We start from the raw sequence: 23,119 nt of genomic DNA on the forward strand, positions 1-23,119 counted from the left end.
CCGGAAAGCAGTTAGATAGACTTTATAGAGGTAAATTTAAAAGGTAATGTCAATGATGTTCACTTAAGTATTAAAGATGACTTATAACGATATCTAGGACATTTGTCTCAGACTTGTGTAAAGTTGCTGTAAAAATAAAACAAACAACCCTGTATCTCCCACCATCCACAGAAATATCTGATAATTTTTTTTTCTCTAAGTGCTTTAAGATTATTTACATTTTAAGATTATAATGCATTTACATGCATTATAACAAATATTCCTACTATTGAAAAAGGCAGTAAATAGATTTCTGAACAATGTAGTACTTTTTATTACACATTTTCCTATTTGTGACAAAAAATAAATTGACCAAACATGTACTAATTAAAATTTCCATTAAATATATTCAGAATTTAACAAAATGTTTAAATATTATCCAAAATTATATCCAGATAATAATTATGTAAGTTACTAAAAATGAAAAACAGCTAAGTAGTTCAGTTAATGGACTGCTTTCTTCTCTTCTCTTCTCTTCTCTTCTCTTCTCTTCTCTTCTCTTCTCTTCTCTTCTCTTCTCTTCTCTTCTCTTCTCTTCTCTTCTCTTCTCTTCTCTTCTCTTCTCTTCTCTTCTCTTCTCTTCTCTTCTCTTCTCTTCACTTCTCTATGATAATTAATCAACAGTCCATGTAATAAGATTTTTATGGTAATCATTTATGATGACAGTAATTTTCTCCATTGCTGACATAACCCTAACTGCTGTTCATAGAGGTAGTAATAGTGCAGGAACACCCATGCACTGTACTGTGTATTTATGTACTCATGTATTCCTGTTCAGCAACTGATACAAAAATTTTAAAAGCTGTCTTCTAAACCATAAATCCTACCAGAAAAAAAAAATAATTAAAAGAGACTTTAAAAATAGATGTAATGGGCCCCTATGAAATCATTTCCTACTGCTATCATGCTGACTAACTGCACAGGTTGCATTTCTGAACTCTGAAACAGATGGTCTTCTTCTATTATAAACCCCAGAGTTACTGGACAATGGAGGTATTTAATTTAAATACCGCCTTTAAAAAAATAAATCCTATTTTAGATTTGTTTCTTGATGAAGATTCACATATTTTTACTGCAAAGTAGTATTTGTCCAAAGCTTTAATCCCTGCTCCTCCTCATTTATTTCTGGAATGTTTCGTGGGATTTGTCATCAATTTTTGCTGCTTTGCATTGATCAGGCTGTAAGCACCAAGTGCTTAGTGATTTTTTTTTTTCTTTTCTTTCTGTCTGGTGACTGCTACACTCTACCCATTTCCTTCTGTGACTGGAAAGAGAGCAATAAGCCTTGATTATGTTAGCACCTTACAGAACAGCTTGGATAATTTCAATCTCTGTGCTTGTTTGGGTAAAAAAAAAAAAAAAAAAAAAAAAAAAAAGCGCATTGTTTCAGTGAATGTCTTGAAAACTTCTAGATAAATATGAACAGTTGTATGACAGTCTTGATGACTCCAACCAGTTTTATTATGATACAATTCATCAGTCAAATGTCAGAATACACAGCTCATTTGCATCTGTCTTTTTGTAGCATATAGATTCGTCTGGCAGGGTGGATCACATATATATATTTAAGTATTTTAAGTATATTTAAGTATATTAGTTTAAGTATTTTCTGGCAGCATAAGACAGGACTGTAACAAATATCAACACTGTAAAATGCACTGAACATTTTATAAACTCAGAATTTATGTTGCTGCTTAGCTTTGTTTTGCTTTTCTGCCATGTTTTTTTCTCAGAAAGGCCTAGAGCTGATAATATATCAAGTGAGTTCTACATTAACAACTTTACTGCCTTATTTTATATTTTTAAATATTTTGTTGGTGAATTTAGTACCTGTGACACTCTGATGGCTTTAGGGCTAAATTCAATACAAGGATCTATAGTAGCACAGCCAGCACATGCAGTGGGAGATGAATATAGAAGCTGTGACTCCAAGGCTCAGAAGGAGTTGCATACTTGAAGCCTGAGTGCAAAAATTGTGAGTTTCTTGTGAACACAGAGACATACCAGGCACAGTCCCACATGGGGCTGCAAAACTCTTTCAGCTGCTTCTGCCCATGGGGAATGATGCCTGTTCCTGTCCTCTCGGTGAAATTCAGAGAAGCAGCTTTCTGGAAGTATGGTTCCTGAATGACACAAAGGAGTATAATCAATATCTCTCTCCAGACAACCACATAACTTGACTATAGCCTAAACTGAAACCACAGAGCATCCTCACATATCACCTAAGTGCTGACTGGCAGCATCAATGCTTTTCTGGCTGTGTTGCATTGCGTCATGCAACCTGAATGATCACACATGCTTGAGGGAGTTGTATTTTAACACTGAGACAGTCTGCTTGTTGAGCACATAATGGGAAAAAAATTCCCTGACTCACCATGTAGGAAAATGGCTTACACAAAGGGTTTTGTCTTTCTCTGCCGTCTATTTCAACAGAGCCAGGGCTCTGATTGTTCTTTTACCTGATTTATTTCCCCTCTTGCATAGGAGAACAGGACAGGGAAGGTACATTTCTTGTATAATTTTTATTACTTTCTGAACTAATCTCTTAGCGTTCTCCCTGGGTTTAATTTTTGACTGAGATGAAGCATAGCTGTGTGATGAGACACATCCAAAGACAAATTCCTACAGCTGAAAACTGACCCATAGGAAATCCTTTAAGAAAAATCTTGAGCTTCATATGCCACAAAATTATCATCTTCCTTTGTACAAGCACTTTTCTCAGAGAGAATATGAATGCAAAAGTTGTACGTTGTCTTGCATGTTTTTGTTTTTTTTTTTTTTCTTTCCTCACAGAGAAAGATGAAATGGCTCTATTGTGCGTTCCTTTTCTGCTTTCTTACCAGCTTACAAGCTTTTCCCACAAATCAGTTCATCTTTATTAGGTAAATTGAGATTCCCATACTGCAGCAGAGGATCTGTCTGCACTTGTAACCTGTGAGAAGTTATAGTCTAGCACAAAGAGTTCATCCTTTCTTGTAAGAAGAGAAGCTCAGGGAAAAGTCTGCTTGTATTATTTACAGTAGCTTTAGTGGGTTATTTTGCCATCACTGCTTTTCTGTGCTTTTCTCCACACAGAAGGAGTTTCAGTTCTAGAGAGGTGACCTTCTGTATTACTATTAACACTTCCACATAGAAGTTAGCACAGTGATTGCACATGCAGTGAACCTGCTACTTGAGCTGTATGGCAGGTGAGCCAGTTACCAACAATTCTGTTGAAACAAGTGCAGTTCCTTCCTACAGATTCTGACAGGCTAAGCAGGTGTATGGGTATACTCTGAGACATAGAGTCTGGATATTCCTCGGGATGTTAATGAGGAAGTAAGCTATATTGCCAGAACATGTGTTCTTTAACACAAGCCACATATATTGGTCCTCTCAGAGTACTGAGTAAGATACTGAGTGCAAGAGGCTTGTGTGGTTCCCAACAGGAGGAAGCACATGGGTTAAAGTCTCTCAGGATGAACAGTAAAGTTCACATTTTCCAAGACCCAGAAAAACTCATTTTCTCTGAAATATTTTTTACTTATTCTGTTGATCTATGTGTTTATCTCTTAACATTAGAAAATTTAGAAATCTATATGATTGCTTTATAAAATTTCTTAAGGTTTTGTGCTGCACATGAGTCAGAGTCTAGAGGGACCAGCTAACTTAGAAATGATCCCAAGGCTGTAACAAGAAAATAATCACTTATTTTTCACTGTGGCTGTTCCTTGAAGCTTCAGCCATATCCCATTGAGTGGATTTATAACCTCCTCAATGCTAAACCAGCACTTTCAATATCCTCTGGAGGCCATGGATCTGCCTGCTATGTGAGTTATCAAATTAGCTTTCTGGCAGGCAGTTAGGCTGCCAATAGTCTAAAGTAATACTAAGGGAACAAAGTAAACTACAGAAAAAATATTAACCTTTATCTCATAAAAAATTAATGAAAAAAATCTTGTGTTGAATATCCATTTTTCCAGCAGTAAGGCCTTGTACAACAACAAAGACATTGCTGCTTCGACATTTTGAAAAAAACAACGCTGCTTCAGTACTAACTTTTTCTCATATTCAGTGTCACTGTTACATGGGGAGAAGACTGCAAGAGCCTCTGGAGCTGGTATGAGCATCTGGCACCTCAACAGCTGCATTAGGTTCCCTCTCTGTGTTAGAGAGCCACTGGATTCCCTCACACATTTTCTTGTAGGGAATTCATTTTCCTCCAGCCTTTCTTATCCCAGGGCTCTTCAGAAGCTTTGCTTGTAGCGGTTAGGCTTTGTTGGTTCTGGGGCCTCCACAGCACAGGCCAAATGAATACTCAAATAGATATCTGCACCTAAGGTCCAGACAGGACCACCACATCGCTGGTGCAGCCCTTACTCCATTGAGCCCTGGGTGGCCTTCATATCTGCTGGGTGGTTGTAGGGGGCATCTTAAGGAGACACTTCCTATGTTGTGTTGAGACAGAAGCCCTGTAACACAGGGCGTCCTTTACCCCATGAGGAAGACTTGCTCCCTACATGACGGCTACGTATACATATACATATACATATACATATACATATACATATACATATACATATACATATACATATACATATACATATACATATACATATACATATACATATACATATAGTTCTGCAGTACCTCCCAGAACTCGATGTGCTCCAGTCTCAGGAGTGTTGGATCAGACTCTCAATCAGCACTTGTGCAATTTTAAACTTTGTCTGAAATAAATCATTTTACTTTTAATGTGTATTTATTCAAAGGCATAGTTTCACTTTTCTTAAGGAAATAATCTTACCGAATGAGAATAAAGGGTAGGTCACAAAGTTAGCCTTCGTGACCTATAAAATGTATAACAAATGGGTGGAAAAATGCTTTCAGCAACCTCTTTTTTGATTCCTTCAGAGAAGAAACAAGTCTGTGACTAACATATATATGATCCCAAACCCCATGAGTTTGGCATTTACTAGATTTTTGCCAATGAGTGAACCACAAATGTACATGTAGCTACTCTGCTTATGGAAATGTCATCTTCTTCACCCTCCAGCAACCAGAAATGTTTCCATTTATGAAAAACAGACATCAAGTGGTGTGGCAGAACTTATAACCACAAAAGGAAGATCTTTGATAAAATCACATGGATGGGTTTGTTCAAACTGTACAGTACATAATTTGCCTACCCCACAAATGGAAACAAAAAAATTAGCTCTTGCAAGATGGCGTGCTTCATGTTGTCTGCTTAAAGAAGTCAATTATTCTTGCGATCTACTGTATAGAGTTTAATTTATGCTGGAAATAGAAAATATAAGACAAATAACTCAGCAGTTGAATACTAAAAGCAAAGCAAAACAAACAAACAAACAATTAAAAAAAAAAAAAACACTTTTTTTTTTTTTTCCTTCTATTTTCCCCTGCTAGAGGGATGTAGTTAAGAGTAAGCTTTCCCACTGGGAGCTAGTGACTGTAACTGAAGTGTAAGTTGTTTGCACTATTAGTGCTAAGTCCCTGGCTAGAACTGATCTGTTTAATCAGTTTGTTCAGCTGGAAGCCACTGTTCTATTGGGAGAAATTGTCTAAAAATATATTTCTCATACACATTTATTTTAAAGCAATAATTTAAATTACTGTTACTGTCCTGTTTTCTACAGAGCCTGTTGGAAGTAAAGCAGGAAATTTTTGATTTTAGGACAACCCATGGAAGATTTTTCCCCTCTCTAATGCATACAACTTGCAGTCAGGTAGGCCATGAAGGTTCTTGGAGGCTCAGGATCTCTTGGCGAGAGGAAATCTGAAAAATCTTTCCCAATTTTCTGCATTCCTTGTTAGGAATACTGTTGCATAGCTTAATCCTTTAGGTTACTTTTTGGAACTTAATATTTGCACACCTATATCTCTCAGAGTGTGCTGATTTTCAGATTCATAATACTTGAGATAGGTAAGAGGCTTAATACAATTTTGCCAATCTTAGAAGAATTATTGTAGAGAGGCATTTGTTCAAGTTATTAGTTACTGACTAAACTTAATGTAGAAAATGTAGAATATATTCCAATGAAGGTTGATTAAAACAGTAGTATGAAATAGCCACACAAGTATTTTCCAGTGAACAAAAATATCAAAAAAGTAACTGAGGAAAAAAAAAAAAAAAAAAAAAGATAGCTTTTAGGTAATGATGAAAGCAACCTGTAAGTTGCTGTGAGCAATTATTACCTAGTCTTGATGAAAAAATTGTGAAGTAAAAACAGTGCATTAAGTTCTGGAAGTAAACATGGGAAGTGTACTGTTGAATTTTAATTTTAGTGGAAATTTTTGTTGCCGATACCAACATGGCCATAAAGATACTTAATTCTTCTTCTTCTTCTTTTTTTTTTTTTTTAAATATGCGTGTTTTTTTTTTTTGTTTATTTTGAGATACATTATCATTTTCTGTGTCAGTGTTTAGGCAGAATGGACTAAAACAACAAAACTTGTCTGCATACTTCATTCCAATTATTATTATTATTATTATTAGGTTAAATATTAGAAAGCACCAGGAAACACTGGCTCCTTACAGTTCCTTTGGGACCTACCCTATGTAGGGAGTTCAGCTTAGCGAATTTTCTACTTTTGCTTTTATTTTATGTGGATTGTAGGTCACTTGGACAGATGTGTGTTATCTAAATTAGAAAAAACTAAAAAGCAGTTTTCTAATGCTAACTAGAAGTGTTTCTTAAAGCTCCATTTAGCTTTGTCAGGAAAGTATTCTCTCATCAAATAAACATCAAAAGCACTAAAAGCAAGTCAGTCTCAGCTTCTGCCCAGTAAAGAACTGAAAGAGTTGGGATCAAAGTTATCCCAGGCTAAGCAGAGACATTAGGCACTGCAGATATGATATCCCCACTTTTTTGTTTCTAAATCCTCCTCAGTCAAATGTCTTTGGACTAAAATTACATTAAAAAAATAATCTATCATCAATGCTTCAATAAGGAGAAATGAATTCATGCAGTATGACTTACGGCTTGTCACTCTATTTAAGATGTGAATTGTATGTAAGAGGAGCAAACTGCAATATAACAGGGAACAGAAATGGATTTGCCATTGAAAATCAAGAGATGTGAAGAGATTTGAAGTCTATTTTTTAAAAAAAAGAAAGAATGAAATAAAGGAAAAGAAAACTTGATAAGACTGCAGTTTAATGGCAGTAGATTAATGACATGCATTTATTTCATACATAGCTGTATAAAATATTCTCTACTGCTTAGAGAAGACAGTAATTAAAGCAATGCAACAGTGCCCAACAAATGCGTGGTGTGACAGCAGAGGTGATTGTGGCCAAAGGTGCAGTGTAAACTGTGCCCCTCAGCCGGCATATCCCTGGAAGGCAGGGCTCAGTGTTTAGCTATGTAATTACACTTCTAGGGTGCATCTGGGGAGCTGTGAGTACTTAGTTTTTTCCTTTGTTACTGGGAATTTTCTCCATGGAGATGCCAAATGGCAAATCTTGAAACAGGTATAACTGCTTATCTTCTAAATTGGCACTCTGCCATAAGACAACATTATCTGCAGAAAATACAGTGAGAGACATTCCTTAGAGACATGTAAGGGAACCACAATAAATCAGAAGCACAGGAGACTTAAAAAGGAAAAAGAAACACCCTTTGTGTGCACTAAAATGGTTACTTTACTGTGGTAAACTGAAGCAGTAGCAGAGCTGTGAAGTCTGTCAAATAAGGCACACCACAACAACTGAGAGTTTGCCAGTGTTTTTCAGGATGCCATGCTTCTATCAAATGAAAAAGGTGGAAATTACAGGAAAGCTGGAGCCAGGACAACAGCAGTGAGTGCTGTGCCTCACTAAACCAGTGGGAAACACAAATGTCCTGAAGGACAGACAGCTGGGAGTGCTGCCGTGAGCATTTGCTCCAGTGTGACGCTGAGCTTGAGCATCTCTGACAGACATCTCAGCAAGCTGGATGCTACTAATGTTACACAATTATATATATTATATATCTGTATACAGACACAGAAGAAAAAAAAGTGTTAGATGTCCATAGCCAGGATATTCCTGTCTAGAGTATTAAATCCATTGTTCAGAAAAGTGTTTCTCATATATCTCTGCATAAACCCTGCCTCTGAGTTCATAGATAAGCATCGGGATATTTTACCTGCAGCATCGTGCCCAACAATTGCATTAACCAAAAATATGGGTGGTCTCCAAACACCCATGTAATCGTGCATGCAAAGCAGCTGACACTGCACTGCCAGCTATACTTATAGTGACTTGGAAATGTTAAATGCTATATTAGTAAGTAGAGCCTTTGCTCTGTTTAGGCTAACTTAGCTTTTAATCTTTGCTAATGAAAATCTGCAGTTAAGATCCTAAATCTTTTCCTTATCTTCCAAATATTTCTGCAGCTTAAGTTCCAATCCAATACCCAGTATTAAAAGCAGAATCCTGTCTGGAGAACACTTCTGCTGGGTGTTGTGTGACTGTCCCAAAGACTGCCCAACACTGGAGGAGTCTAAAACCCTACAGAGGCTTCCCTGCTCAGCCTAATGCTCCCCTTGGCTTTGCAAGAGCCTTGTACGTGGGGCCACCGGCACTACAGTCAGCAGGCACTGCACATCAAGCTCCAGCATGGGGCTAGTTGTCTACAACTTGGCTCCTCCGCCTGACTGGAAGCACTGCTGTCACAGCTCAAGTAGTTGTTTCCTGTCTAAATAAATTTTTACACAATCGGGGCCTTGGGTTCCAGTTTTTACAGCAGCAGAAGTTACGTACTCAAGGGCTGAAGAAAGACTAATCAAATTTGTCATGTTTTCACTCTTCTGCTTAGCCAGAGTGGGGATGAGAATCCAAGCAAAACAATTGGCAGCTTCAAGGGACCTTTAGATTTGGCTCTGAGCACTCCATAAGCGTCCATTTTGCCAGCGTGCCTGAGCTGGAAATAGCAAACCTGGACATGACAGCTGAGGAAAATAAGAGCAGGTTAGGAAGCACTAATGACTGACTGCAGTTCATTTTTAAACAGCCCCCATACCTGAGAGAACCAAGTAATGAGGTTTGGCTAGAGTAACGTCAACATATGTAGGGCTTTAATTCCTCCTCAGGTAGTGGGGGCTCCCAGGAAGGCAGCGTGACATGGGGCAGGCTGTGTGGGCACCCATCACTCAAGTCCTGCCCCTTATGTCAGGATGATTATGTCTGTACAATTTGATGATTTAAAGGTGCTTTAAAGGCGCTTAGCACTGCAGAGAGGAGCAGAGAAGCCCGAGCAGGCCTGCAGGTGCTTGTTGACTGTCGGCATGGGGAGGTGCCACAGAGTGGCCCCCAATGCTGTACCAAGCCTCTGCACAGGGGGCATTGGCAGGTCTCTGAGTTGAATTCACTTGCATCCAAGTGTCTTTGTGCCATACCTGAAGAGACAGTGACCGTGATGGTCACAGGGAGGACAGCTAACTACCGAATGCCTCAGGAAGGCACCAGTTTTGCCAGGGAGGCAGGGCCTCCCTCAGCAGCACGGCATGGATCCAGAACCTGAGCTCAAGTCCTGAGGTAATGTTTCAACAGTCAGCTTTTCTAATGAGGTCCAGGGGGCATCATGCCTCTTGCCAGCTCTTCATTAGTGAGCTGACTGTGCTGCAAATACACAAAGCCCATCAACTCCATACAGTCAGCAATTGCTGCTGGGCCTGCTGCTGATTTACAGAGATCAGCTGTTCTGGGTTAGGCATCCACATGTGGGAGTTTGTAAGGAACTTCCTTGAAGTAAGCCCTAAAGTAAGTTACATGTCTATTGGAGAATGTTTAAAAATAAAACCATATGAAGAAGCATGCAAAAATGAGGGCTGGAATTGGAAAGCCAGCTCTGTTTCTGTTTTGCCATATCTCACTGTGAGCAACTGTAGGAAGAAGTGTCTACTAAAAGCGAGTTACTGTTTCAAGGGTGAAAAAAATGGATGCTATTCCAAAATTTGCATAAATATTTTTATTAATATTTACTATTATTTTTATTATTTTCTATAGTTTGAATTCTTGGCTTTTACTCTTCTAGGAAAAAGGCCATGTTCATCAAAGATCAATTCAATTAGTTTGATACAACTGAGCACTATGAATTGCATGCTGTATTACTTTTCTTCATACCTTCTCTCCTTACACTATTTTTGCTAAACTTATCCTGGTATTAAAGGTGATGATCCAGTGAAGATCCATCAGTCAGTAATCCACACTCTGCTGTTTTGTTGTTTCTCCTTTTTTTTTTTTTTTTTTTTTTTTTTTTAATGGAAGTCCTACTTTTGTATTTCCTCTGCTATGAGGCATCCTAGGTTTGATACTGTGCCAGTTCCACGGGTATTTTTAGATGGAGATTCCTTGTGTGAACACATAAATTTCAGTCCTGGATAAACCTTCAATGTGGTGTAATTTTGATTTCTATAGTCTCAGTTCTTTAACCAACCACATTTTTTTCCCCTTATGCTACTTTATCATCTGCACTGAAAATGTAGGTGTTTCATTTCGTACTAGGGCATAAATTCATTAAAATGTATATCATCTGTATTGTATGACACTTCCGGTTCCTGGTTCTTCTCCCCCTCCTCCCCCCCCCTTATTTTGCTAATGATCCTTTCAGGATGTGTGTTTTGAATTTGAAAATTCTACCTGAGCTTGTATGTTAATTAGTTTTCTTGAGGTCTTTGTCTGCTGGAATGTGAATACCTTCTTTTTCCAGTCTGTCTCTATTTACCAAGAATCTAATTTAAACAAGACTCAGAAGCGCAGCAGAGCTACCACTCTGCACATATTTCTCCAGACAGATTGTCCATCCTCTAGAGATCCAGAAACAGAGATGATGCCAGTTTTCGAAACTTTATAAACAATTTTGTGCTCCAAAGCAGCATGGAAAATGTTGCGTTTGGGGGGTTACCAAGCACCATTGAATCTGTACTAGCAGACAGCAATTCAGGCTATGGGTGTTTGAAGAAAATGGCACAAATACAGTTAAGGCAATGGGTTTGAACCTGATTAGATCTGGGGAGTCAAAGCCAGATTGGCTGAATTTAATTCAATTAATTTAATAACCTGGAGTACCGAAGTGATGGGGAATGCATCGTTCAGAAAAAGTGATGTAGGAGCAGATCATAAACAAGCCAAGATAAAACTACCAGGAAGTATCTTGAGAGTTCACTACAACATTGATGCCTGAGGTAAAAACAGAGTCCAGAAAACTCCAGTCTGGTGATTTCTGTACAGGTTACATAGGTCTAATAACTGTGGCAGTTTCTGATCCACAATGGAGGAAATATCCTAAAAAAAGAGGGCTAAGGTCATGAATATTATCGAGTCAGGAGATCAACAGAAGAAGCTGTAGGTGTAAAGAAAATGGGATGAAACTGTAAAAAGATTGGAGCTATGTAATTCACGAAGGGGATGCAATGATTAAAGTGAGGACAGCACATCGACATGAAGGACATTTCCTGGTGTATCTTTTGTCTCTGAGCAGCTCAAAAAAACAGTTATTTGAAAGGTTTTCCCAGGATTAATATAACATTTTAGTGAAGCAGGAATTGCCATGTAAGACACATTCCAAAGGTGTGAAAGAAGCACCAGCCTGCCCTGTTGAGGTGGAATGTCTTCAAGTGGCTAACCACAGAGAGAGAGGGGGAAATGCCCATTTAGATGAACCTGTGGGGAGCCCTGCACCCCCTGATGCTTATTCATCACGTGGTAAAGTGTATGTGTGACACCGGGAATGGAAAGAGGGAGCTGCAGCACAGGTGAAACCCAGACTGGCATGAATTCAGCTGCCTTAGGAAATGTTGCATACTTGCAAGTTTGGTGCGCTACAGCTAAACATCAGAGCGCGATGCTCTGGAAGGAAATTGTGCTCAAGACTGTCAATTTTATGGTTCAAAAAAACAACTTTGATGCAAAAAGTAAATATTCAATCTGCCCATGCTATACAAAGAAGTGCTGGAGGGCAAAGAAAATGTAATTTGAATCTTCTGTCATGAAATTTTCTGGGCAAGCCAGGTTCTCTGGTGGTAGTTTTATGAACTCTGCATGAAATATTGTAGGAGCTTTGCGTGCTGATGAGTGTAAAATAATTGTTGAAGCAGTATTAATAAATAAGCTACTGTATGGAGAGTAAGTATAAGATAAGTATGGAAAAATACTTTTCTGTTTGCCCCCCCTACATCAATTTTCAAGTAGATAGTACCATAATATTATTCTTATTTTGTGATCTTTTAATGTTGATGATATTTTTCATGGAAATATTTCTTTTCTACACACGAAAATTATAAAAAGGAGCAGAATATCTACATTCCTTACTTTTCATTTACTTCCATTTTGATTTACTTCCTGCATTATTGAGGTTGCCAATCATGTATGTGTAAATAGCACCTTATAGGCTTAGCTAGCCCAGAACTGTAAATGTTCAGAACAAGCTGAAAGGAGCCTGCTTTATGTTCAGATCTCTACCAAACAGGATAAAAAATCTCTGCCATCTGCCTGTAACTTTTGTTTATAACAGCTCTTATCTCCTTTTCCACCTTGTTTTCCATTATTTCTTTAAGAAAAGCACTTTTCTTTCTTATAAGACATTCCTGGTTCTTCTGTTTCCTCTGGATAATGATTATCAGGCTGATCTTTAGTAGATTATGTATCTGTTAATATGCTGTAGAGAGGCATGGATTTTCTTACTATGTTTGATGAGCTATTGAAACAAGTAGACTTTTTTTTTTTTTTTTTTTTTTTTTTTTTTTTTTTTTTTTAATGTGTAATGTCACTGAAATAGCTAAAATGTATTATTCTCAAAATCTTATGATATTTGATTGTCTTATCACTCTGTTCATGTCTAAAACATTTTCAAGTGTTGTTAAACTGTGTGAATTAGTTCTTTCCTTATTATTTTGGAAACTGCATAATCCAAATTATGAAGTTTAGGGTGCTCTGAGCTATAGGGTGCTCTGAGCTATCACTGAACTAGGCTGACAAGAATACTAGAATGACTAAATGATTGGCAAACGCATTACAGAGATCTAAATAAGAAAGAAATAACTGCCAAAATAAGACTATGTTCTATGTATCTTAGTCTCAAAACAAAAGTTTCTTATGGTATTCCAGCTTTAACATACTCCTCAGAGATGCTTGCTACATTAGATCTTATACCAGCATGTATGTATATAGCCTTCTTCTGAAAGCTGGTACTGCCATATTACATCTTTATTTTGATAGTTACTTTATTTTTATTTTTTATTTTTTTAATAAGTTTTCTAGGCACTTAATTAGAGGAAAATCAGTGCTTAGCTATTTAAATATATTGGCTGTGTTTGTTTTTAAAGCAGTTGGCAAGACACTTCTTTTTCCTTTAAACTACTTTGTTGGTTTAAATATTTGGAACACACATTCAATTTTAACAGCTTTTCATATTGGTGACTCCAAGTTTTTTTTTTTTTTTTTTTTTTTGAGTAAAGCATCTTTTTATTAGACTTTGGGTGAACTGTATTCACTTCCTCTGTTACTCACATATAGCACGACAATATATTTTTGCAATGCTATCAGTATGAATAGGATTGCAAGGAATAATCCTGGAGAAGATGTGATGGGGCAAGTTGAGACTATGGTAGAGCTACAGAGTGGCTCTGAGAAATGCATGGAATATGGTGGTTCAATGGTAGAATTCTTGCCCGCCATGTGGGAGGCCCAGGTAGTTATTGATGCTTTTATGATATCTTCCTCTTCATCTTCCTGTTCATTTGATGGCCCAGCCACTGCGGAGTATCCTATCCCATCGTCATCTTCGTCCCCAGTCTGAATAGGAGTTCCTCTGTGTTCTAAATGACCTAACTTTCTCATCTGTTGTTTCATCTTGGTTATAGAGGCAACTTGCACTGCTACAGTCTATTTCCCTGACCCAGTTGCAGGGCTGATCACAGGGGTTGGAACAGCCACAGGGCCTGTCACAAGGATTGGAATGACCACTGGGCCTATCACAGGGGTTGGAACAGCTGCAGAGCCCGTCACAGGGGTTGGAATGGAATGACTGCAGGGCCCGTCACAGAGGTTGGAATGACTGTAGGGCTCAACACAGGGGTTGGAATGACCTCAGGGTCAGAGAGATTTCTCTGTGTCACCTACGCACCAGCATTTCCTTCTACCGAATTCACCAGTTCTAAGATTTTCTGCAATGTAAAGCTCAGGATTTTTTACATTTTGGAAAAGACTCATGAACAATCAGAGAGACTGACTTACAGCTCTTCAAAGCAACACTATAATGAACTACAATGCTAGGACACTATAATAGATTATAATGAACCATAACAGTAGGAAGGAGTGAGAGTTTGCTGTAGGAAAAAAGGGGAAATGATAGGCAGAATAGTACCAAATGAACAACACAGAGCTTAAGTCTTAATTGTCTTATTCAGCAGCCTGTTTATGTTTTGAAACACCGGTGTTTATTTGCTGCATATATACCACCTGCCAAACTTCTCTTTTGGGACGTGTAAGAGTTAATGGGTTGTGAATGCCTTTGCTAGAACCTTTCTGAAATTCTCTATAAAAACAAAGTCTTTGGTGAAATTAGTCCTAGAGACAAAGGGCTGAAATACTTGCTGTCTCTGGTCAGGGTGATACCACTTCACAGCAGCACTCTGCCAAACCCCCTAGATTCTTTACTAGTAATGAAACAGCCAGCCGTGGCCATTATAAGAACCACTGGACAAACCTAAGCTTTATTTGAATACAATACCCTCTGCTTTTGTCAAGTGATGGAAATAATTGCAAGTTTAATATGTAAGAGAAAAAGGAGGGAGACATACAATATAAATTTCACTAGGCTTCAGCAGCCTTTGCTCTTGGCTGCAGCACTGCCACAGTCAGACCCACTGCCTTTGGGTGGGCAGAAACTATGTGAGTAACAGTGATGCATTTCACATGGGAACATTGTAATAAAGGTGGCTTTTGATCTTTTGTGAGAACATTTTCACACCAATACAGCTTTGTAAAATTTAGTATAAGTAACAGTATCTGTAAGATACTTATACTCCTTTTACCCATGAAATAGGGGTCAGGGATCTTGGTTTTTTATCTGATTGGTCTTCATTATCTCTCCTTCATTAGCTCTCAGGGAAATAAAACACTCCAACAGGGTCAGAAACCACATATGTCTGCTCTGCTTTGTACCTCATATACTTTCCTATGTTGAGGGATTTCTTGAAACAGCAAAAATCCCATGGCTTGCTGTAGCTGAGCAAACCAAGTTACCAGGGCAACTATGAGAAGTTCCCATGACAGTGTTCCCACATCGCCCAATTGAGGAATTCAGGAAAATATTGTTACCAGTAGCTGGCCTCAAGGACAAGGTCTATGTGACTGCTAATCACAAGGGGGTTGTTTTCTTGCAGGTGGGGTTGTTTTCTTGTAGCTGTTTGTCTGAGTGCTTTTGACCAATAATCTTGTGTGAAACACTGTCCACCCCTGTTAAGTTCTCTATAAAAGTTAGGCTATTCGGGCAATAAAATGGAGCATGATCTGACTCTACTGGTGTCTGTCGTGCTTTCGGCCGTGCTTCCTGCAACATATGGCGCCCGAACAGGCTGAGACCCGAACAGGCTGAGGCCGGGACATCGGAGCGGCGCCGGGACAGAGATCCGAGGCACACGGCAAGCCGACCACCGCACAGAGAGAAGCATAGAAACACCCTACTAACCGACCTGGGCAACGGCCTCGGGGTGAGAAACGGGACGCGGAGAGACGCGGAAAAAGGAATCGCGGTGAGACGCGGAAAAGGGAATCGCGGAGAGACGCGGAATCGCGGGGGGACGCGGAAAAAGGAATCGCGGTGAGACGCGGAATCGCGGAGAGACGCGGAATCGCGGTGAGACGCGGAATCGCGGGGGGACGCGGAATCGCGGGGGGACGCGGGAAATTTGAAGTAATCGCATGAAATTGAAGTAATCGCGGTGCGATACGGGCCATCCGAGATCGAGTTGCTACGGGAGACCAGAGGCGTCAGTGGACACCGGTAGCCGACCCTCACCGTGTGGCGAGTCGGCACAGAGCAGAGGGGCGGAGATCAGGACCCTGCAGCCTGTATGACGTAACCATGGAGACAGCGGCAGCAGCGGCTGTGCTGCTTCTCTCTGGCATTCTTTTTATAAGAAGTTATCTTGCAATGCAAAAAAAGACTATTCGTCCCCAGATCGGTGTTATAACTATGTTTCTGGATAACATTCCGTGGGGTTGCCACATTCTACAGACTATTAATGACGATTTAGCTCTATTGCAGGGCAGGAGAGCAGAGACGCAGATTACACCGCCAAATGACCACCGTCAGTCAGGCTCGTTCACAAACAGCTTCTAGGGTTGCAGCTGGCACGGCCTGCAGCCGTATAGCAGACGTTACACTCTCTTTCCTAACTAGTAATCATGTTTCTCACCCATTTGTGGTGAATGGTCAGTGGTAAAAAAGAAAAGGGGGAGAGTAAGGGGCGACAAAGACAGAAACGGTACCAGGAGGATGCCAATGACACTAACGGCATGGGTAATAGGAGCAGTATAAGTGACACAGGTGCAGGGCGGCGGTGGGTGCTGCCGCGCTGCGGGGCACTCTGCCTGCTGCTCACCCTCGCCGGCCTGTGCACTGCTGCCGACGGTGCTAGAGCAAAATGTGAAGACTGCTTAGATGGCAGTGATGAGTGCTTGTGTGAAGAAGACGTGTGCTGAATCTGACTTTGTGTGCAACAGTGGTCGGTGTGTGCCAAATAGATGGCAGTGTGATGGGGATCCGGACTGTGAAAATGGGTCTGATGAGAGTGCTGAGCTGTGTCATATGAGAACATGCCGGGTAAATGAAATCAGCTGTGGTCCTCAGTCAACCCAGTGTATCCCAGTGTCCTGGAAATGTGATGGTGAAAAGGACTGCGACAGTGGAGAAGATGAAGAGAATTGTGGCATTGTGACTTGTAGTGCAGCAGAATTCACATGCAATAGTGGGCAATGTATTTCCAAAAGCTTTGTCTGCAATGTTCAAGATGACTGCAGTGATGGTAGCGATGAGCTGGAGTGTGCACCTCCTACCTGTGGTGTTCGTGAGTTTCAGTGCAAGAGTTCTACCTGCATCCCTATCAGCTGGGTGTGTGATGATGATGCTGACTGCTCCGCCCACTCGGATGAATCTTTGGAGCAGTGTGGCCGCCAGCCTGCACCTCCAGTGAAGTGTTCTACGAGTGAGGTGCAGTGCGGCTCAGGTGAATGTATCCACAAGAAGTGGTGATGTGATGGAGATCCTGATTGCAAGGATGGAAGTGATGAAATTAACTGCCCTTCTCGGACCTGCAGGCCAGACCATTTCAGATGTGAAGATGGGAACTGTGTCCATGGGAGTAGGCAGTGCAGTGGTGTGAGAGACTGTCTGTATGGCACTGATGAAGCAAACTGTAACAATGTTATTCAGTGTTCTGGACCTGGCAAATTCAAGTGCAGAAGTGGAGAATGCATAGATATCAATAAAGTGTGTAACCAGCAGAGAGACTGCAAGGACTGGGGTGATGAGCCCCTGAAGGAATGCATCATAAATGAATGTGACTGTCCAGCTGGGTTTGAGTTTATAGACAAGAGAAACTGTGGAGACATTGATGAATGTCAAAACCTTGGTATCTGTAGTCAAATGTGTATCAACCTGAAAGGTGGCTACAAAAGTGAACGTAGCCGTGGATATCAGATGATTCCTGCTACAGGAACCTGGAAAAGGTCATACTGGTACAAAGACACAAATAACACCTGTGATTGCAATGACGCTGCTAAGCAGGGTTTAGGGGTTTATAGCATGGAGACAAGGGGTAACAACTACAGTGTTTGGAACAATTGTACAGCTTTGGCCTTACCTCCTGATGTGCTTCTGATTTGTGGGGATGGGGCCTGGCAAGGTATCCCTGCAAATGCTATCAGATGTCCATGTTACATAGATAAACTCATTGTATTTGCTCCTAGCTTGTTACAGTTGCGTGAGATCACCAGACATAAATGGACATTGCTTGCATTGGATTGCAATGATAATGTTGAATTGTGTGGGGTTGCAGCTAGAGCGGCATTAGCAATTTCAGTGCCTGGAGTGGCATCTGCGGCCACACGTAACAACTTAGAAAAATTGGTATGCTGGGCCGAGAGGCAAGCCTATGCCACGACAGAGATACTTGAGGAGATGTTACCAGATCAAAATAGTCTGCGACATCTGCTTTTACAGGATCTTGCTTTTGGCTCAAAGGAATGGGTGTGAGGACTTTAAGGGAATGTACCGTTTAAACCTTTCTGATCACAATGAGTCAATTCACAAATCCATTACTTTCCTGAAAGAGCACATGAGAAAGATTCAATATGGTATCAATCCTTTCAATCAATGGTTCACTGACTTGTTTGAAACAAAGTGTAGATGGTTGCTGGGTTTAATCACAAGGGGATTAAGGATTTGGTTTATGGTGGTGGTAATCATCGTTGTGTGTTGTAAGTATAGCTAAAGAGTTACTTGTAAAACTGCTGTGTCAAGCTTGGTTTGCTCAAAAGAAGAAGGGGGAATTGTTGAGGGATTTCTTGAAACAGCAAAAATCCCATGGCTTGCTGTAGCTGAGCAAACCAAGCTACCAGGGCAACTATGAGAAGTTCCCATGACAGTGTTCCCACATCGCCCAATTGAGGAATTCAGGAAAATATTGTTACCAGTAGCTGGCCTCAAGGACAAGGTCTATGTGACTGCTAATCACAAGGGGGTTGTTTTCTTGCAGGTGGGGTTGTTTTCTTGTAGCTGTTTGTCTGAGTGCTTTTGACCAATAATCTTGTGTGAAACACTGTCCACCCCTGTTAAGTTCTCTATAAAAGTTAGGCTATTCAGGCAATAAAATGGAGCATGATCTGACTCTACTGGTGTCTGTCGTGCTTTCGGCCGTGCTTCCTGCAACATTCCTATGAAATTACATGGAAGCTCTGGCTCAGTTTCTTCACTCTGTATCAGTTCGAAGCAGCGCTGGCTTGTTACATTTCATAAAGTTGATATATGAGATGTGCAATTTGAGTCCCATAGAAGCTGCATTTTCAGAGATTGGGAGTGCTGTTACACAAGAACATCAGGAATATTCCGTTACCCAGACACAATACTTTATGATCTATTCTGCCTGAAAAAGAGCCCAGTTGAGACACTAAACCATTATGACCCATTAAAGAAACACATGATTTTGCAAAAATGTATCTCATGGCTTTGTTAATACCATTAGTAATCTAGTGCTATTGCAACATTAAGTGATACTCAATTTTTCATGATTCAGGAAACTTCACAGATTACTCAGTGCTTTCAGTATGCGCCCTCCTTTCGCATATGTAACTCATTTACCTTCTGCTACAGCACCCTGTGAAATCAGTTAACTATAGGTTGCTTCTCCAGGGTGGCTGCTTGGGCAAGTGGAGGACGGTTAACCTAATGTTAGCCATTTTGGGGGTGGAATCATGGGGTTGCACCAGTGGCAGATGCTCTATAGCCTTTCTGTTACTAAACTAGCTCAGGTTTTCCTGATGAATTCAACACTTCCCATCACAAGCATCTGGTAACATTAATGATGAATATTTTAAAAATCCTCCTCCAACCCAAGAATTATTTGGTGTCATATTTCTGCATTGCCCAGAGCAAAGGATTGAAACAAACAAACTAACTAACTAAAAATCATAGAAATCTTTACATCCTCCCATCTGCACATTTTTTCTGCTTGGAGCCTAGTTCTGTAGACTAGTCAATATGGACTTCTCTGCTGCCCAGTGAAGCTTGCAGCTCTTGGTATTTTTAAGGCACTGATCTTAAATGGAGTTTGAAAATAATAATATTTCCAGACTAATTGGACTCAGGCCCAGCACATTTCAGAATTAAACAAGCTTAAACAGTTAATGGAAGCTATAATTTTTCAAAGACTAAGCAACTATTGGGATGCACATGTTAGCTAATTAAATAAAGACATAAATATACTCATCTTCTCCCAAGTGCTGTAATGTCTGCCTAGAAAGTGTTTCTCTTCTCCTGGCAAAATTGTTCGGTGGACATGTCTGGCTCTACGGAGAGACACTACAGAGATACCTAAGGAGGAGTAACAACTGAGGTGGACTTTGTCTTTGTAATGCAATGGTGAACTACTACTAGCTATAACATTTTATTGGTTTGAGGTATTAAAAGACATTTCAGAAAGGTTAAAACTTCAGTAATTAAAAGAAAGATAGTAGCTTCTTTGATGTTTCCTAACAAACAAAAGGAGAAAGAATTTTAAAGATACAGAAAATCATGGAAGTGGAGCATCATCTGGAGAACCAGAAAATAGAAGTAAGCATGAAAAACAGAAAAAAAAAAATAAAGAAGATAGGAAATAGAGATTCAATAGTCAGTTATGCTTAACAGAAAATTCCTGTAGCAATTATTTAGCAGATCAATACAAATCCTTGTTTCAAACTGCTTCACATTTCAGAGTTGCTATATGTGCTGTCCATTTTTCTGGTAATGCAGCATATAGTGCTTCCTTTAAAACCCTGCAACATTTGCTGGAGTAGTGGAAGCTGCTTCTGGGTAGTGTAGTCCTCCCTTTGAAAACATACAAACCATGACGCATGAAATGCTTGGTGAGAGAAGTATGCCTTTATAACAAGAAGGGAGTCCATGCAGGCCTGGGTCAGACCAGGTCTTGTGCCTAAGTGCAGGCAGGACAAAAGCTAGTTTATGGCTATTGTAATTGTATTGGTACTTAATAATTATGGCATCATTTGTTATTGCATTGAAATAGAAACTTATCAGAGGAACTTTCACATTTGATATTCAGCGAAAACTTACTGACTGGTTTGCTTTTCACACATAAATGTTTTGAAACCATGTCATACACCTTAATCTGTACTTAGCCTCTTAAGGAATCTGATATACAGAAGTGCAAAAGTGAGGGAAAAATGTTTAATGTTAAGATTATATTAATATTTTATTAACATGGTATATCTAGAATTCTAGTGTCTAGTCCTGCATGCAATTTAGCATTTGGATACAGATTTTGACCCTTGCATACAGTCTCCTTTATTTTAAGAGAAGAGCACCAGCTCCATATAAGCTCTGTCCAGGAGCAGTTAATATTAAAGTCATAAATCTAAGTGAGCTTTACAGCAGAGCACACGTAAAGGTACATCACAATGCGTTTTGCTTTCTTGGAAGAAACAATCATTTTCAGTCAAATAAATCCATAAAATATATTTTCAGAACTAGGCTAGATGTACTTTACACCTTCAAAGTGCAAAAAAGAGTGTTAAAATAATTTAAATGCAGTGCATATGATGATTTTTAACACATAAATGAAATTAGATGGGTACATATTCCGGAGAAAAATGGTGAAACTTTGTAAGTTGAAGCTAACACAATGGTGACTGTGCCAATTTGAAATGTGACATGTATTTCTAGGCAGATATTTCTTTGATACATATCAAAAGCCATTTTTGACAACTTATTTAAAAGAAAAGATCCCACTCTGTATGAAATGATTCTGTAATCATTTCATGTAAGTAGAAAATGGTTTAAAGTGCACGGTTGACTGTTCTATTCAAGCAATGATTTCAGCAGATGGTTGAAATTTTGTCATATATTCCTGTGATTCTGTAACCCAAAGGCAGCTCAGGAACCACACCACAGCTCAATATCCTTTGAAGCCAATATGAGTCCTTCCATTGACTTCAACAGATTCAGGATTACAACCAAAAAGTCCATTGTAATGTGAACTACATTCTTCCCTCAATGAATGGTTTAAGATCCATCCAATCTATCCTTCTTTTTTTTTTTTTTTTTTCCAGTACCAATCATAGAACTCACTCCAACTGTAGAGCAGATTTTTTTTTCTCATAGATCACTTCTCACAGTCAGGTATTTCCATCTCTTCTTGGCTTACCATCATTATTTTCTGAGCTGCATTCAGACACTGTTATAAAGTCCACTGACCTCTTCAGGAAAATGCTGGACTCAGCCAGTGCTTTCCTACAGGTAATATAAATTGGGACAGTATGCATTTAGTATTGGATGTATCCAGTCTTGAAAAAAAACAGTTTGGCCTTCCATGATCATTAACTTTTATGTGTGGAAAATCATAGAATTGAATTCATCTCTCTCATTTCTGAAATTTCCAACTGTAAAATTATCCTATAGCAGACTAGGTATAATAAATTATTTCCTGTAAAACTATATCAGGCCATGACACCATAACAGAAGCTATCTCGTATGTGCTACCATGACATTGCCCCCATAGTCTCTCTTTTGTGATGGAAATCCTCCTCCCTTCTCCCTTTACGCAGAGGAGAAAAAGCTACGTAAGGCTATTTAAGGTATTGTGCACCAGAACTTGGAATAGGCCAGCACAGGGCAGTATCTTCTCACTTTTCTAGGCATTTTCTGAAAAAAAAGAATTTCCTCCTCTATTTACATGAACAACAACAAAAAGCAAAGAAACACCCCAGCCCCCAAACTCTTAATTTTAAATTTTGGTCCAAAACTACAAATACAATGAAAATGTAGACATGTTTGCTCAAGATTATTGAAAGTCTAGAAAAATAAATTTCAAAGCTAAAGTTTCAGGGGGATATCCACTGCTAGAGTGAATTAGAAGATTTTTTAATCAAACAATCCTTATGTTTGATATTTTGTGAAAAACATTGTGAAAATTCTAGTATCTTTCAATTTTTTAAACTTTTTTTTTCTTGATGATCTCATTATTATTATTATTATTATTTTTCTAAACCAAAAGTGAATGAAAAGGAGTGAGTAGAACTGAAACATGGCTTCCTAGGAGGACAAACAGGAAGAAGTGTTCATACAGAAAAGAAAAAAAATCTTGAAAACACTTTATAAAAATGTTCCTGACTTTTTCTTTTTCCCTTAAAAAAAATAAAAAACTCCAAAAATTATTAGAAAAAAATAAAAGGAAAACATCCTTATTACAGAAAGGATTTTGATTTCTATTTTCACATTGTTGACAGGAAAAATAAGCACAATATCTGGTCATAAAATTTTGCAATTTTTTGTGAACATTCTCTGCTACCAGCAGTGCAATTCTACAGAAAAGAAGA

General features: G+C 39.2%; 1 long non-coding RNA gene and 1 pseudogene across 2 annotated transcripts in view; one reads left to right on the forward strand and one right to left on the reverse strand.

Moving 5' to 3' along the window:
• Window positions 1-23,119, reverse strand: part of LOC311441775 — a 333,528-nt gene that overhangs the window by 105,079 nt on the left and 205,330 nt on the right. The window lies entirely within an intron of this gene.
• LOC311441766 (very low-density lipoprotein receptor pseudogene) lies at window positions 16,442-18,914 on the forward strand (annotated as a pseudogene). The gene has a single exon. The product of its transcript is annotated as a very low-density lipoprotein receptor pseudogene (transcript).

This window comes from Aythya ferina (assembly GCF_964211825.1).
Source record: "Aythya ferina genome assembly, chromosome: 9".
In the NCBI taxonomy this organism is placed as follows: Eukaryota; Metazoa; Chordata; class Aves; order Anseriformes; family Anatidae; genus Aythya; species Aythya ferina.